A 16,037-nucleotide genomic window follows, 5' to 3' on the forward strand; every position below is an offset into this window, starting at 1 on the left:
CTTACTATAACTATTTTACTTTATAAACTTTAAAATTGTTTAACCTTTTTACTCTCTTGTAACACACTTAGCTTAAAACAAACACATGGTACAGCTGTACAAAAAATATTTCTTTATATCCTTATTCTGTAAGCTTTTTTCTGTTTAAAATTTATTTATTTATTCTACTTTTTAAGTGTTTTTTAAAACACAAACACACACAACAGCCTAGGCCTCCTCAGGAGCAGAATTATCAATACCGCTGTCTTCTGCCCCCACATCTTGTCCCACTGGAAGATCTTCAGGGCAATAACAGGCGTGGAGCTGTCATCTCCTATGACAGCAATGCCTTCTTCTGGAATACCTCCCGAAGGACCTGCCTGGGGCTCTTCTTGAGGAGTATGTTTATTTACAACAGCATCACCACAAACACATGTGTAATGCATTGTATTATGACTGTAGGACAGCTGGGACATCACTAGGTGGTAGGAATTTTTCAGCTCCATTATAATCTTATGGGACCACCTTCCTACATGTGGTTCATTGTTGACTGAAACGTCATTAAGCAGTGCATGACTGTAACTGGATTTGGCCGTCGGGAAGCTCCTGGTGCCTTTGAATGAGAGCAACTTCAATAAAAAGCGTGTTTATTGAAGGGGAGAGAATAGGGAGAGTGACTTATTTAAAAAAAAGTTCAATAAACTTTAAACATTCTAATTTTCTCCAGAAGCAGAAGGAATCATCCTCTGATAGTGGGGAGATTTTAGCAGGACATTAAAATTTGTTGTCTTCATAGGTGATTTACATATATTTAATTCTTACGAGCACTGTTTGGAGTGGGTATTATTATCCCTGCATTATAAATAAGTCTCCTGACATAATGAAGTTAAGAAAACTGCCTAAAGTCATACAGCCAGTATGAAGCAAATTTAGAACTCAAACCCAGGTCTGTTCCCACATTCTCTGCTTTTCTTCCTGCTTTCAGATTTAGAGCCACCAAGGGGAATGTGAAAGTATAGACGTGATGATAGTAGTAGTAGTATAAATATTATTATTTATATATAAGTATATAGTAATAGTAACGATGATGAGGAAGATGAATTGATGGTGGTGCTGATGATAACAGAGGAATTAAATTTCTGCTATTCAAAATTTAACTGCAGTCATGGCCTCATATCTAACTTTATGCCATAAAACACAGTGCCTGTGAGTACTTACAACTAAATGATGTTACTTAATACAAATGACTTTTCTTAGTTTAAATTTAGCCACAGAGTGTCACTCATAGACTTTTCACTTGTCATAATCTAAACATACCTTAAAAATATTTTAAGCCCTTACTCTGATACAGATTTATATTTATTTTTATTTGTACAGTTATGGAAGATATTATAAAAATTATAAATATGCAAACCACAAACATTTCCCTTGAACCTTGAATTGTATGAAATGACACAAAAAGAATTGTTCTCTTGGACATTAAAGTTTAGTTTCTTTTGGCACTTGCTTTCTGAATTGTGGCAGTCTAAGAGAGTAGTGTACTTTCTATCAGAAATGTAATTTATAAAACTGGCAGAATGGAAGCTATAAAATTATAGAAAAAACCATGGAGCAGGCAGCATGAATGTCTGAAAGGTAATAAAGTACAACCCAGCTATCCAGCAGGGAAATAAGTCTTTTTAAATTATAAAAATTTTGTATAGGATGGAGGGACTTACCATTTAAGCCTGTGACATTAAAAACCATTTTGTTGAAACTCTTTTAAAATAACACATATTAAGGTGTACATATTTACCTCCTGAAATAGATGATATTCAACTTGAATTGCCCTTTCGTGATGATTCCAGTAATACAGTGATTGCCCTCTGGGTATACTGAGGATTATAGTGTGATTTTTTCGTATATTAAATGGCTCCATAAAGCTATACCCTCTTTATTCTTGTGTCTGCTTTTTATAGATTTTTTTTGTCTCCTTCCTTATCAATGCACATTTCTCATGGCTGTCCATGTACTCACATGAACTCCTTCATGCTTGTTGTAACATTAAACCAGTCCATACACCCATACACTAAACCCACCCACTACAGCCATGCACATGTAAATAAAGGTAGAATTTGCACATGCCTTTGCTTATTACCTACAATGGGAGCCCCTTTGCAGGCTCCCATCCCATTTTCCAGCTGGCTTCCTGGCCTTGGCTTAATTTACTGCTCCTGCCACTTAGACTTGATTGTGTAGGTGTACCCTTCAGATCTCCCTTCTAGAGAACATGCCGTCTGAGTGTAGTTGGCCAGCAGCCTCCAGCTAGTGGCTGTACCTACAGATCTGCAGCATTCATACTCAGGCCTCTCTCCCCTCTCCCCAACACTGCTCCCAGGCAATACCTGAGTACAGTGGAGTACTATTGCTGGGCCATTTCTGCCTGACAGAAGCTTCTTCTAATGGACGGCCTTTGCGAGAGGCCTTCCCAATCACCTGGTCAAGACTTCTCAGAGCTGCACTGCAGCCTGGAGCTCTTCCTACCCCATTTTTTCTCCTTCCCTCTTTTCTTTCACAAGTGTCACACCTGCCTTGTGGTTTGAAATCTCTCCCCACCTACTCCTGCTCCTCTCCCCTTTATCTTTCACAGATGTTTTCACCAAAATTGTTTTCACATATTATTTTGGCTTGGTGTCTGCTACTCAGAGGCTATCAGTTGACACACTTGGCAAAAAACGGCCTGAGAAAGCAGGCAGTAAAATTAGAGTTGGGGACTGCTCACTCATGTCTGGCTGGCAGGGAGGATCTGATCCCGAGTGGAATGTGAGAAATGAATACTGCTTGGGAATGCATCCTGGTGGAGGGGAACAGATTTGCTAATGTAAATATTTAGGCACTTGGGAGATATGAGGAGAATGATGTCTACAAGAATGGTGCTATTGGCTGATTATCTCAAGTTCTATGGATTCCTGCAGAGGGATGAGAAACTGAGAAATAATGAAACAGTAAAAGGCAAAGTGTGAGAGACAGACAGGTTGTTTAACTTGGAGCACTTTCTTGGGTCAAGGAGTTTAACATCATTGCAAGGAAAACCCCGTCTCTACCCCCAAGATGGGGCAAACTCACTGTATAGTAGCTCTCCAGAAGCCTAGAGGCAGTGATGGCCTATTTTGAGTGAACTGGAAATACTGGAGTTGCCATGGCAAATGGTAGAGGAAGAAAAATATAAAGGTTGCTGGAAGTGGATTCATAATGCAAGGCCAGAAAACCACAGCATTCCACACTATGTTCCGCAGCACAGCTCAGATAACACATTATTCCCCAAGGCCATCAGGAATGCATTGGTGAGAGGGACACCAGCATCAGTAAGAAGTTTAGTGGTGGCTCTCCTTGTGGGCCAGAGCCGAAGCTGTCACAGAGTTGGGTTCAGTAATAGCAATAGGGACAATAGTACCCCAAGAAGGTAGAGGCCAGGTAACAATGCTTAACTGCCAGAAGTCAGAGGGCTGCCATGATTGTAACTGCCAGCAATATTGGAATAGCTGTCAAGGGGCATGACCCACAAGAAGTTGTGGAAATGACTTACAGAATCTGGTGTCTCCAGGGGAAAGATAGAAGGGCAGCCAAAGAGATTGGCATTTAACATCTATCATCAGAAACAGGCAAGAACAGAGAAGGCAGCAGGACAAAGGTGGTCGTGCCAATAAAAATTCATAATTCACCCTTCAGTTCCTGCATCTGAGATGATTTTCAGACCCAGAATGCAGTGATCGAGAGGTGGCTGTTTCTAAGGAAGCACTGTGCAACGCCATGAGTATAAACTATAGTGATTTCCCCAGTCTTGTCCCAAAGGGACTTGCACCCATTTACTTATGTGACTATGCACTGAAGAAAGAAAAATAAACACATGTAGAGGGCTTTGGACACACTGTCTGAGCTGACATTGATGCCTGAAGACTTAAAGTATCTCAGGGGCCCCTGTTAGATTTGGGGTTTATCATGTAGATCCTTAGCTAGTGGGGTAAGGACCATCATACTATGGAAGGCCAAGAGGAAGCCTTTGAAACAACCACTTTCCTGAGCAAAGATAGTGAATCAAAAATAATGTTGCATCCCAGAAATGATGACAGACATTAATACCACTGTGATGGATAACTTTGTGTGTCAACTTGGCTGGGCCACAGTGCACAGATATTTGGTCAAATATTATTCCAGATATCTTTGTGAGAGTGTTTTCAGGTGAGATTTATATTTAAATCAGTGGACTTTAAGTAAAACACATTGCCATCCATAATGTGAGTGGGCTTCATCCAATCAGTTGAAGGCCCTAATAGAACAAAAAACTGACCTTTTCAGAGCAAGAGCAAATTCTGACAATAGACTTTGTTCAGACTTCATCTGCAACGTTTTCTCTTCCTAGCTTGCCAGCAGACTGCCTTCAGACTTGAACTGGGACTCTTTCCTGGATCACTAGCCTGCCAGCCTCTCTCATCAGATTTTGGATTAATCAAGCTTCCACAATCATATGGGCCAATTTGTTAAAAAAAAAAAAAACTCTCTCTCTTTCTGTCTACACACACACACACACACACACACACACACACACACACACACCCTTTATTGGTTTTGTTGCTCTGGAGAGCCCTGACTAATCCAACCACCATTAAAGATTTAAAGCATGCATAGGGGTGGTCCCAATCATACCTCCATTGACTTCATTGAAGTCTCCAATCTGACATCTATAGAAACCACATGGATTCTAGAGAATGACTATAGATTTCCACATGCTCAACCAAGTAGTAGCTCCAGTCATCGTTGCTGTGTGAGACATGATGTTGATGGTAAATCTATCAGACCTCAGCTCTAGAGTATGCTGCCATTGATTTGGTGATTGTATTCTTATCTATTCCAATCAGAAAAGAGGATCCAAAACAGTTCACATGGGCATGAACTGGACAAGATTAATTTACGGTTTTGTCCTCTGGGCTATATTCATGCTGCCCTCTGTTATCATCTAGTTTAAAGAGTCTGTAGCATCACATTGATCCAATACATCAGTGATATAATGCTGATCAGTGATATAATGCAGGACTAGCAAGAGGTGGCTTATATGCTGGAGGCCTTGAGAAGGTACATGAGATCTAGAAGGCAGGAGATAAGACCTCTATAGAACCCGGGACCTGCCACTTCAGTAAAGTTTTTAAGAATTCAGTGACCAGGGCCAGGCCCAAGACTTCTCCTCCAAGGTAAAAGACAACTTGCTGCATCTTATGTCTCCTACTAAGAGTAAGGAAACACAACACCTGTTGGACTTCTCGGAGTTCTGGAGGCAACCCTGTCCACACTTAATATTGGAACTAATACAGTTTCAGCCTGTGAACTGGGTGATATGGAAGGCAGCCAGCTTTGGGTAGAAATTGGAGCCAAAAGGAGCTCTGAAGGCTCAGGCTGCAGTTCAAGCAGTCTTACCACTGGAAGATGAGACATGAGGAAGTCTGCCACAGAAGCATGTGGATAGACATAGGGAGTGAACATAAAATGAGAAGATTATTTTGTGTTACATGTTAATGCCCCTAGAAAGTACTCATTTTGGAAAAGGCACTGAAAAACCAAATAGTCAAAATGACTCGGCCAGTTGACATTAGCTAGCCATCAGCAATGGCCATTCTAGATTTGGAACAATGGGCACATTAATGGAATGGCTGTAGTAGCAAAGATGGGCCCTATCAATGAATCCCTCCTTACTTAGGCCAGTCTAACTACTTCTGCCTCAGGATATGCAGTCTATCAGCAACAGAAACCAACACTGAGACCTGATATCACACTATTCCTCAAGAAGACCAATAGCTATTTGGTGCTATTGAGCTCTTCTGTCCTAGAAAGGCCAGTGGTTCAGGCTCAGAATGATAAACACTATATCTGGGTTTGCCTTTTCTGCCTGAAGAGCTGCAGCCAGCATTAATTATCCAATGATGTGTAGAATACATGATTCGCAGGCACAGAATTCCACATAACATGCCATTTGACCAGGGAAATCGCTTTAAAGTGAAGAAGGTGCAAGAGTGAGCCCTTGACCATGGAATCTACTGATCCTTCACCATCTCAACGTAGCCAGCCGCATCAAGTGTTGGAAGAGTTCACTGAAGCACAGCTGAAGAGCCAACTCAGGCAATAATCTGAAGGGTAGTGCTATGGTTTGGATGTGGTTCATCCCCATCAAAACCCATGTTGAAATTGGATCCCTAATGTGGCAGTATTGGGAGGTGGGGCCTTGTAGAAGGTGTTTGGGTCATAGGGGCAGATAGCTTACGAATAGATTAATGCCCTCCCTTGAGGGTGAGTGAGTTCTTGCTCTTGAGAGAATGGATTAGTTCCTGAGAGTGGGTTGTTAAAGGAGTCTGGCTTCCTCGGTTTCTGTCTCCTGCTTCCTGTCTTACCATGTGATCTCTTTGAACATGCCCACTCCCCTTCCATTTTCTGCCATGAGTTGCAGCAGTCTGAGGCCCTCACCAAATGCAGCTGCCCAATCTTCAACCTCCCAGCACCAGAATGATGAGTCAAATAAACCTCTTTTCTTTAAAAATTACCCAGCCTCAAGTATTCTGTTATAGCAACACAAAACAGACTAAGACAGGTGGGGTGACATTATTCAGGGTGCAGTATTTGCATTAAACCAGAGACCTCCATCTGGTACTGAGTCTCCAAACGAAAGAATACATGAGTATAGGAACCTGAGAGTAGAAGCAGTTGTGACCCACTTATCATCACTCTCAATGACCTACTGGAGAACTTTTTGCTTCCTGTCCCCACAACTCTGAGCTCAGAGGGGTGAGGTTCTCATCCCCAAAGAAGCACACTCTTGCCAGAGGGATGGAACAGGTCCCACTTAACCACAACAATGGCTGCTTCCAGAGCATTTTGGACTCCTTGTGTCCAGAGACAAGCGGGAAAGAAGAGAAGTAACAATCTTAGCCAGGGCAATAGACTCAGGAAAGCAGGAGGAAGTAGGGCTGCATTTCCATAATGCAATCTGCTTGGGCACCTCTTGGTGCTGCATTGCCTAATTATAATTATGAATAGACACGTGAATGGACATATTAGCCTGACAAGGTGTGATGACCAAGGAATCAGATCCCTCAGGCATGGAACTTTGGGTCATACCACCAGGTAAGCCACCAGGAAAGGCAGAGGTGATTGAGAGTGAGAGGGATTTAGAAAGGACAGTGGAGGAGGGAGAAAATGAATACCAGTTACAGTTCTGAGATCAGCTGCACCTTCTAGGGGTGTTGTTTTTGCTGCCAGCCTCCCTCTTGGAAGTTTCCTCTCAGGAAGAGAGGCTCAAAGGAACCATGGAGGATTTCTCTATAAACATGTGTGGGAACATGTATGTGTGTGACACAAGGTTAAGCCATAGCAGCCATGTGGTGTGCCACTCTGATGTCCCTTCCAAAGAACCTGCTGTGAAGAACACAGCTAGCTGATGACATCTAGCTGCTGCATGTTCTGACCTGGCACAGCATTCATGCTAAAGCCATACTGTCCCCAGGGTGCTCCTGGCTAATGACAGAGCACAGTGAGGACACTAGCACTGGGTTATTGCTCTGCAGTGCATGACTGCTGTAATGAACATTCCATGCTGGGGCACACTTGCCGTTGGCCTGGCTGCACTGAAGTCTAGGGCTCTTTCTACAAGATCCTCCTTCCTTTCTTCTCTCCTTGTACAAGAGTCAGACTTGTATTTTGTGACACCCCCCTACTCTTGCTCCCTCTCCCCTTTATTCTTCACAGGCATTTCCCCCAATAAATCGCCTACCCATCTCATTCTTTCTTGGTGCCTTGCTTCTTGGAGGATTTGAACTGAGACAAATTGTCTTTTGATATTTAGAATCTGCTACAAACTTTGATATATGTATTAGTTCTTTTGTGCTGCTATGACAAAATACCAGAGCCTGGGTAATTTATAAAAGGCAGAAATTTATTGCTCATAGCTCTGGAGGCTGAGAAGCCCAAGATCAAGGTGCTGGCAAATTCAGTGTCTGGTGAGGCCTGCTCTCTGCTTCTAAGATGGCGCCTTCTTGCTGTGTCCTCACATGGCAGAAGGTGGAAGGGCAACAAAGGTCTAGCTAGTTCCCTCAAGCCCTTTTATGAGGGCACTAATCCTTTTCATGAGGGCACAGCCCTCATAACTTAACCACCTCCTAAAAGCTCACCTCTTAATACTATTGCATTGGGTCTTAGATTCCAACATTTGAATTTGGTGGGAACACAAACATTCAAAACATAGCAATATGTGTTCATTCTTGTTTTATTCTTCTGCCATCTTAGATAAATCCACTTCAGTTTTACCCCTTCAGTTTAGCCCCTTGAGTGCTCCACCCCTGGCACATTTCCAGGCTGTTTTTGTGAATCTACACTTGAATCTGGCATTCAGGCGTACTTTTAGAGACCATATCCAATTAGGTCAGTCCTGACAACAGTCTTATAGTTGATTAGTAATAGATTACATTCCTTGGACAATTATTGCTTTTGAAACTGGGCTAACAGGTGCTTCATATCATCAATGCATAAATTATCTGGTCTCATTTAGCAGACAGTTTTTAAAAACATATTAAACTTCCTTTCACAGATTCTACATTCACACATCCCCTCTGAGCCAACTGAGGTGTGGGTTTTCAAGTTAATTTTCCCCACACCTTTCCAAATATATTGCTGGATCTAAATTCCTAGGATTCTCTAGTTAAAGCATGAACTTATTGTAGAATCATTAACATTTGAGCTGCCCACTCAAAAGGAGTGTTCCTACAATTGCCTCTGTTTTCAGCTAATTTTATATTTCTCCATTTTGCTGTATCCCAGTTCTCTTGCCAGCTCTTCCATTTCTTTTTTGGTTGTAATATTCCATTACTCCTTCTGCTTTTGCACTCAATTGTCCATTTACGGGCAGCATTTTGCTTTTATTCACCCAGTAAGAGAAACCCAACCTTTGAAGCTGCACTGTTCCAGAATAGTTTTCACATGAGTACAGATCTTTTTCTTAATATACTTTTCAGCTGGTGAAATTTTTTCTAACACAGAAAAAGATTCCAAGATAGGGCATAACAAAGAAAACCTCAGTAAACTGGGTTAGTGCTAATTCCATATATACAGTTGAAAGTTTCCCAGGTGCCCATGATTATAGAACCTATCTCTGATGCAACTGCACATTGATGCAATTATATTTTACCTACAAAATGTTCATTCACAAAGCTCACCCAGGTTTCCACTGAATTGATTCTAACGTAGTATATGCATGTCTATAACTGCCTCAAAATAACCATCTTGGAGAATCATATGCCTGAAGGAGTTTCAGTTCCACTGTATTCTCCTGTTTTCAGGCAGAATTGTACATACACAAACAAGATGGAACAAAAGGTTCCCCAGAAAAATTGGTCAATAAGCTCACCCTAGAGTTTAACGATGGGTACAGACAGAAATTTCTTCTTTGATTATAAAAATGTCTCTGTTGTAGCTCAAATCCATTTTTATTATGTCTGATATAGAAATTTAAAATTCTTTTTTTTTTTTTTTTTTTTTGAGACTGATTGTCACTCTGTTGCCCAGGCTGGAGTACAGTGGTGGAATCTCAGCTCACTGCAACCTCCACCTCCTGGGTTCAAGTGATTCTCCTGTTTCAGCCTCCCAAGTAGCTAGGATTACAGGCACGTGCCACCACACCTAGCTAATTTTTGTACTTTTTTAGTAGAGATGGGGTTTCGCCATGATGGCCGGGTTGGTCTTGAACTCCTGACGTCAAGTAATCCACCTGCCTTGGTCTCCCAAAGTGCTGGGATTACAGGTGTGAGCCACTGTGCCTGACTAAAATTCTTATTATGTGTATTTTTACACAATGGGCAAACATATTCCCCAAGTTGTAACTATTTATTTCATATAATATACAATTTTGTGTAAATTACCATTTTTACATTTGTATCAAAATACAACTCATTCATTCATTTATTCAATACCTATTTATTAACCTCAAGCCATCCTTTTAACAATTTTATACAAAATTTATACAAAAACTACACAGCTTCTATCTTTTGAAAATTACAATGAACTCATAGCTTCTTTTTTCTTTTTTTTTTTTTGAGATGGAGTCTCGCTCTGTCGCCCAGGCTGGAGTGCAGTGGCGCAATCTCTGCTCACTGCAAGCTCCGCCTCCTGGGTTCACGCCATTCTCCTGCCTCAGCCTCCCAAGTAGCTGGGACTACAGGCACTCGCCCGGCTAATTTTTTGTATTTTAAGTAGAGATGGGGTTTCACCGTGTTAGCCGGGATGATCTCGATCTCCTGACCTCGTGATCCGCCCACCTCAGCCTCCCAAAGTGCTGGGATTACAGGCGTGAGCCGCCGCGCCCGGCCTCATAGCTTCTTTAACAAACTGAATATTGCTTGAGCCTAGGAGTTTAAGACCAGTCTGGGCAACATAGCAAGATCCTGTCTCTACAAAAAACAAAAACAGACTGAATATCTTCCAATTATTGTGATCATTTTTAATGCCAAATTTGTTACCTTTTGCCCAGTGACTATTCTCTCTAGGCTGTACTGTCTTATTTTTAACACTTAATTAGGCATTTCCAAAAACATCTTTAGTGTTTGACAGCAATGAGATGTATCAGGCATTTCTTGCTTTGTCCTCTCCTAAGATCTGGTACTATATACCTTACAAGGAGCCCTAGTTCTTTAGTGAATAATTTTTTAAAAGAAGAACTATGGGACTAGGAATTCAGTTTGTATTTTTCCTCATGACTATTGGAAGTAATTTGAACTGACATCTATAGGGCAAGTCAAAGTTAGCCAGGTGAAGTATAGGAGCAAGGGTGTTTTAGGCAGAGAGGAGATGTAATAAGGCAGGAACATAAATAAGCAGTAAAATAACGTATATTAACTAATACAGAAACAGATTTAAAGCGACTAGGGAAGCACAACAAAGCAACATCATACCTAGTCTGGAAACTGAGGAGTGTTGGTCAGAAAAGGCTCTCTAAACAAAGTGACTATTGGCTTAGGTAGTAGCCATTTCTGATACTCACCAATACCCAGTTCTCTTTCCCTTCCTGAGCATATGGAAAGCTACACTTCCTGGCTCCTTTGTAATTAATCTAGGCTATGTAGCTAGCTAACAAAATGTTAGCAGAAGTGATGTGTGTCACTTCCTGGCTGAGGCAGTGAAAGACCCTCTGTGGTTCTCTAATCCCTCACTCTTCCCATGACAAAGTGGCCAGCAACATTCCAGTTAACAGACGTCTGTCATGTAAGCCCTTAAATGACTAGAGAAAGCAGAGCACTTCCTTATCAGCCTTGGTATGAATAGGAAATAATCTTTTATGTGCTGAGCTGCTGAAATTTGTAGATTGTTGATTGTCATAGCAAACCTAATCTATTATGACTGATGCAACCTCCTATCTTCCTTACACCTTGGGTAAGCTTAACCCCTCTTGGGATGGAATGGTAGGAGAGCAGCCAGGCATCAAGATATCAATTTGCAACTGAAGCTAATGACAAAAGCCACCAGGAAAGTAAGATTTTTCTGTCTCCTAATCCAAGGTTCCTTCCAGGAAGTGATGTTGCCAGGCAAAACAGACTTAAATATATCTGATTTGGGCCAGGTGTGGTGGCTTGTGCCTGTAATGTCAACACTTTGGGAGGTGGGAGGATCTCTTGAGGCCAGGAGTTCAAGACCAGCCTGGGCAACATAGCAAGACCCTGTCTCTGCACAAAGAAAAAATTAGCCAGGTGTGGTGGCACACAACTTTAGTTTCAGCTGCTCAGGAGGTTGAGGAGAGAGACTCACTTGAGTCCAAGAGTTTGAGGCTGCAATGAGTTGTGATTGCACCACTAGACTCCAGCCTGGGTGACAGAATGAGACCCTGTCTCTAAACAAAATGAAACAACAAACAAACAAACAAACAAAACCCAAAAAACCCTCCATCTAGTGTGTTTACACTAGTTACGATCAAATCTGTGGGAGCTATAACAGGTCTTCAATCCCCAGAAATTTCTGGAGATCATTCCATCCCTTAATGATAGCTGACTTCACTTGCATGTGGCTCTTCTCCCTGTGCCATCATTCCCATGCGGGTAAGGGGATGTGAGCCTGTAACCGAGGCAGCTGGGAATGTTGCTGGCACAGTGGAGTCTTAGGAGGACCCCTGGCTCTATGTTGTCAAATTCCCAAATGCTTAGTTTACCTCAATTATGTGGTTGTAAAATGTAAACACTTTATATCTATTTATCTTGTCTAAGTCTTTATTAGTCAAAACACATTCTTCTAAACACAGTAACTTAATACCAGTATTTCTGTTAATGTAACACAGACACACATATCATACCCAGAAAAGTTCCAAGTATAATTAACTACATAATTACAGATTTTAAAATCCTTTGTTGACCCATGTTATGGGTCATTTTGTTCGTTTAATAGTTGCCTTCTGCTCATTTTGCTGAACACAGGGTCTGAAAATAAATAAATAAATAAATAAATATGAGGACCAGGACTCTGTTTTGTGCTCTGCACCGGTCCCCAAAGCTTAACACAGGTCCTGACACACAGTAGGTATGAAATACATATTTGTTGAATGAATGGCTCATTTTATAGGGATCACTTGTAGTTGCAATGAAAAGTATACATTAGAATTCAGTGGGACTAGAAGCAGAGTCCAGATGGAGAGCACTGCAGTTCTTCAAATGAGAGATGAAGATGACTCAGGCCAATGTAGTCACAGTGGGGATGTGGAGAAATGAACAGATTTGAGACATACTTAGAAGGGAGGGTAGTTAGGACTTGGTGATTGAATATTAGGAGCCATGCAGGGGCAAAAAGTGAACATTTCCACCTTGGGTAATGAAAAGAGAAAGGGAACCCTGAGGGGGAACGGGTTTAGGAGACCATAGGTGGATGATAATGAGTCCAGTTGGTATGAATTCCTATGAGCTATCCAAGTATCAGTGCCCTGTAGGCAATTATGTATATCAGCTCTATAACTCAGGCAGGACAGTGGCCTGTGCCTGAAAAACAGGTTTGGGGAAAGGCATAGCCACAGAAATTTGCAGTCATGTAAATATATGAAAGCAGCCCGTGAGATGAGAGCCTAGAATAAAACTCTGAGGATTACCTACATTTAAGGTTCTGTTTTTCTCAAAGGAATTAGAGCTTGTTTATTGAATTTGTTGCATTTGGTAAGGTATACTTAGAAAATAGCTTTCTTTTTCTGCCATCATTGCATTAAAACCATTACACCAGGGGAAAATATCTTGAGCGCAATCCATTAATTTTTGTCAATGTATTGGTATGCAAATAGTCCCATTTTCATATACTAAAACATTCAGACCAATCTAAATTAAAACTTTTATCTCACATCCAGTCCAAACTTTCTTCCTTCCTCTAGCTTGAGCCTGATCCAGGCTCCCAGTCATGGAGTGGAAAGGGTTCTGTTCTGTTCTTTCACTTTTTTGGTCCGTATTTTCCCCCATTCCTCTCTTGCTCTTGGTTCCCTCCAGGTTAAGATAGGAAGGTATGATAAGAGAAAACATGGAAAAAACATTTCTTTTGCAGTTGGCTGTCAGATGTCCTCTGCCCTGACCAATGATAAAATGACTTTCCTCTCGTGGGGGACCTTGTGAGCTCTCTAAGGATGCTTGTTACTGATCTTCCCCCAAAACTTTTGGGGACCTCTACTCTTCCTTGACTTAAAAAATTCATTATCTAACTGGCTTCTTACCATTCCCCACAATTTCCACCTTTTAATTTTTCTTGCTGGAGTCACTAGCTCCTACATGGTCCACTTCTTGGGTAGGATCCTTGCAAGATCATGCAGCCTTCCTTTATTAATCAGGATGGGCTAAGTTATGCCACTTGCTCCTAAATTTCAGTAGATACTCACTCTCATTCATGCTAGCTGTACATTTCAGGTTAGCAGCAAGGTTCTGCTTATTGTAGTCGTTCAGGGACCCAGGATGATAGAGAATGCCTCTTGACTAATGCTTTTGTGATAACCATAGCAGGTGGAAAAAATCACAGTGAATCCTACGCTGGGTCTTCAAGCTCCTACCCTGAAGTGATACCTCTTTTTCTGCCCACATTTCATGAGCCAAAGCTGGTCACATATGCAAGGCTAACTTGAAAGAGGGTAAGAAAGTACGATCCACAGGCTCAGATAGAGAGAAGTATTAGAATATTTTTAAACAGCTCTGATAACTATCATATCTCCACATGGTCCAGGTGACCTCAAGGGAAAATTCCAAACCCTGGGAACATAGGCTGCTCCCATCATCTCTCCCCATCTTCCTGCTCACTCCACTGACAGAGCCTTTTCAGCCGGCTTCTGTCTTTATCATTGACTCCTAAACTCTTTGAAGGCCATGCCAGGCTCTCCAAAATTTTATGTTTGGCTCTAATAAGAGCCTGAAGGTGGGCTAGGGAGTTTTTGCATTTCAGCAATCATCTAACTAAAAGTAAGAGGCCAGTGTTTACTTGTGGAAAACACCAACCCTAAACTTCTCTGAGTCTTCACTTTTGCCTCTCTCATTTGGCTTCGAGTGGAGTAGCACACCCCTTACCTCCTCTATTTGAACAGAAATAAGCCACAGCACTCCATACTTGGCCAGCAGCTCTCTTTCAAGAAATCTTCCAGTGAATCCCTAAGTGAGCAAAGGGGCACAGGACAAGATCTGTCCACTCTTAGCAAGTTATGCTTCTCTTTTTAATTTGGGGGTCCATGTCATTTGTTTGTAGCTTAAATTTGAGACATCAGGGTGAGTATCATTTAGCATTTTATTATATCTCCAAATGGACTGAGGATGAACTACCAGAGGTAGGAAGAAAATCAGGATGACATAGATTCTTGGGAGCCAAGGAGAGAGTTTCTAAAAGAAAGAAGGACTCCAACAGTTTGAAATCTGTTGAGAGGCCAAGAAAAATAAGAACAGAAAAGTGTCCACTGGATCCCAGGGAAAATGTGATGGCCTTGCCAAGGATGGTTTTAGTAGAATGGTGGGGAATGAGTTATGTAACTGTGGGCTGAGGAGTGAGAGGGAGGTAAGGGGGGTCCGGACAGCCATCATTGCAAGCACATGTCAAGCAGTGTGGCTGTGATGGGAAGGAAGAGATAAGGTGGGGCTCAAGGGGAACATGGGAGTGGGAGGAAGGTTTGGTTTTTTTTTTTTTTTTTTTTTTTACAGTGAAAGACTTGATCATGTGTTAGTACTAACAAAAAAGGAGCTAGTTGAGAATGAGAGTTTAAATGGATGATGCAATGGTTTTCAGTCAGTAATTTTTCCATCTCCAAAAGAAAACTAACTCACATAACTGATGTTAGAACTCACTGCAGAGCTGCTGGTAGGCTGTGGGATGCCAGCATAGGTGTACAGGGGTGGGGAGGGGGGATGAGAAGAAGAAGAGCGGGAATACTTTCTCAGTGTGAAGAATAATGATGCTTGGACAGCTGTGGTTTTTCATTCAACAGAGTAGATATGTTCATAGGGTTCTAAAATTTTATAAGCATTTTTGCATTCTCAAGTAAATACTACTGTCGTCTTGGTGGTGAACAAGAGGCTTAACTTGCTCTCCTGGTGCTATTTATACAGCTAATTAAACTGAATGTTATGTATTTCATTGCTTATAATAGGAAAAACCCTAAAGGTACCAGCTAGTATTTACAAGGAACTAATCTGCTAAGTGCTTTTTGTCTCCCAACTCCCACTCAAGTACTTTCCTGCAGCAACAACCGTTACTCCCCTCTGGGTATGTAAACCTTTTGATTTCTACACACTTTAAAGTATTTAATTTTGGGTGATTTTTTAAAAACCAACTTCCTGTGGTATGTGTAAAAAAGATGTGTTTCCACACCTCCATTCAAACTTGTTTCCAAGTTTAGGTCCATGGATTGCTAAATTTGATCTGGAAATGTTCTTAGACATAATTTCAAAGCATGTCATTATTTCTCTCTTTCCCTGACATGCCTCCTCACTGAACATCCCCTGCCAACCATCTAGTACTGTGTCTAGAAACAGTAAAAATTCATTCAGTATCAGATGAAAGAA

This window comes from Pan troglodytes, chromosome 1, assembly GCF_028858775.2.
Source record: "Pan troglodytes isolate AG18354 chromosome 1, NHGRI_mPanTro3-v2.0_pri, whole genome shotgun sequence".
In the NCBI taxonomy this organism is placed as follows: Eukaryota; Metazoa; Chordata; class Mammalia; order Primates; family Hominidae; genus Pan; species Pan troglodytes.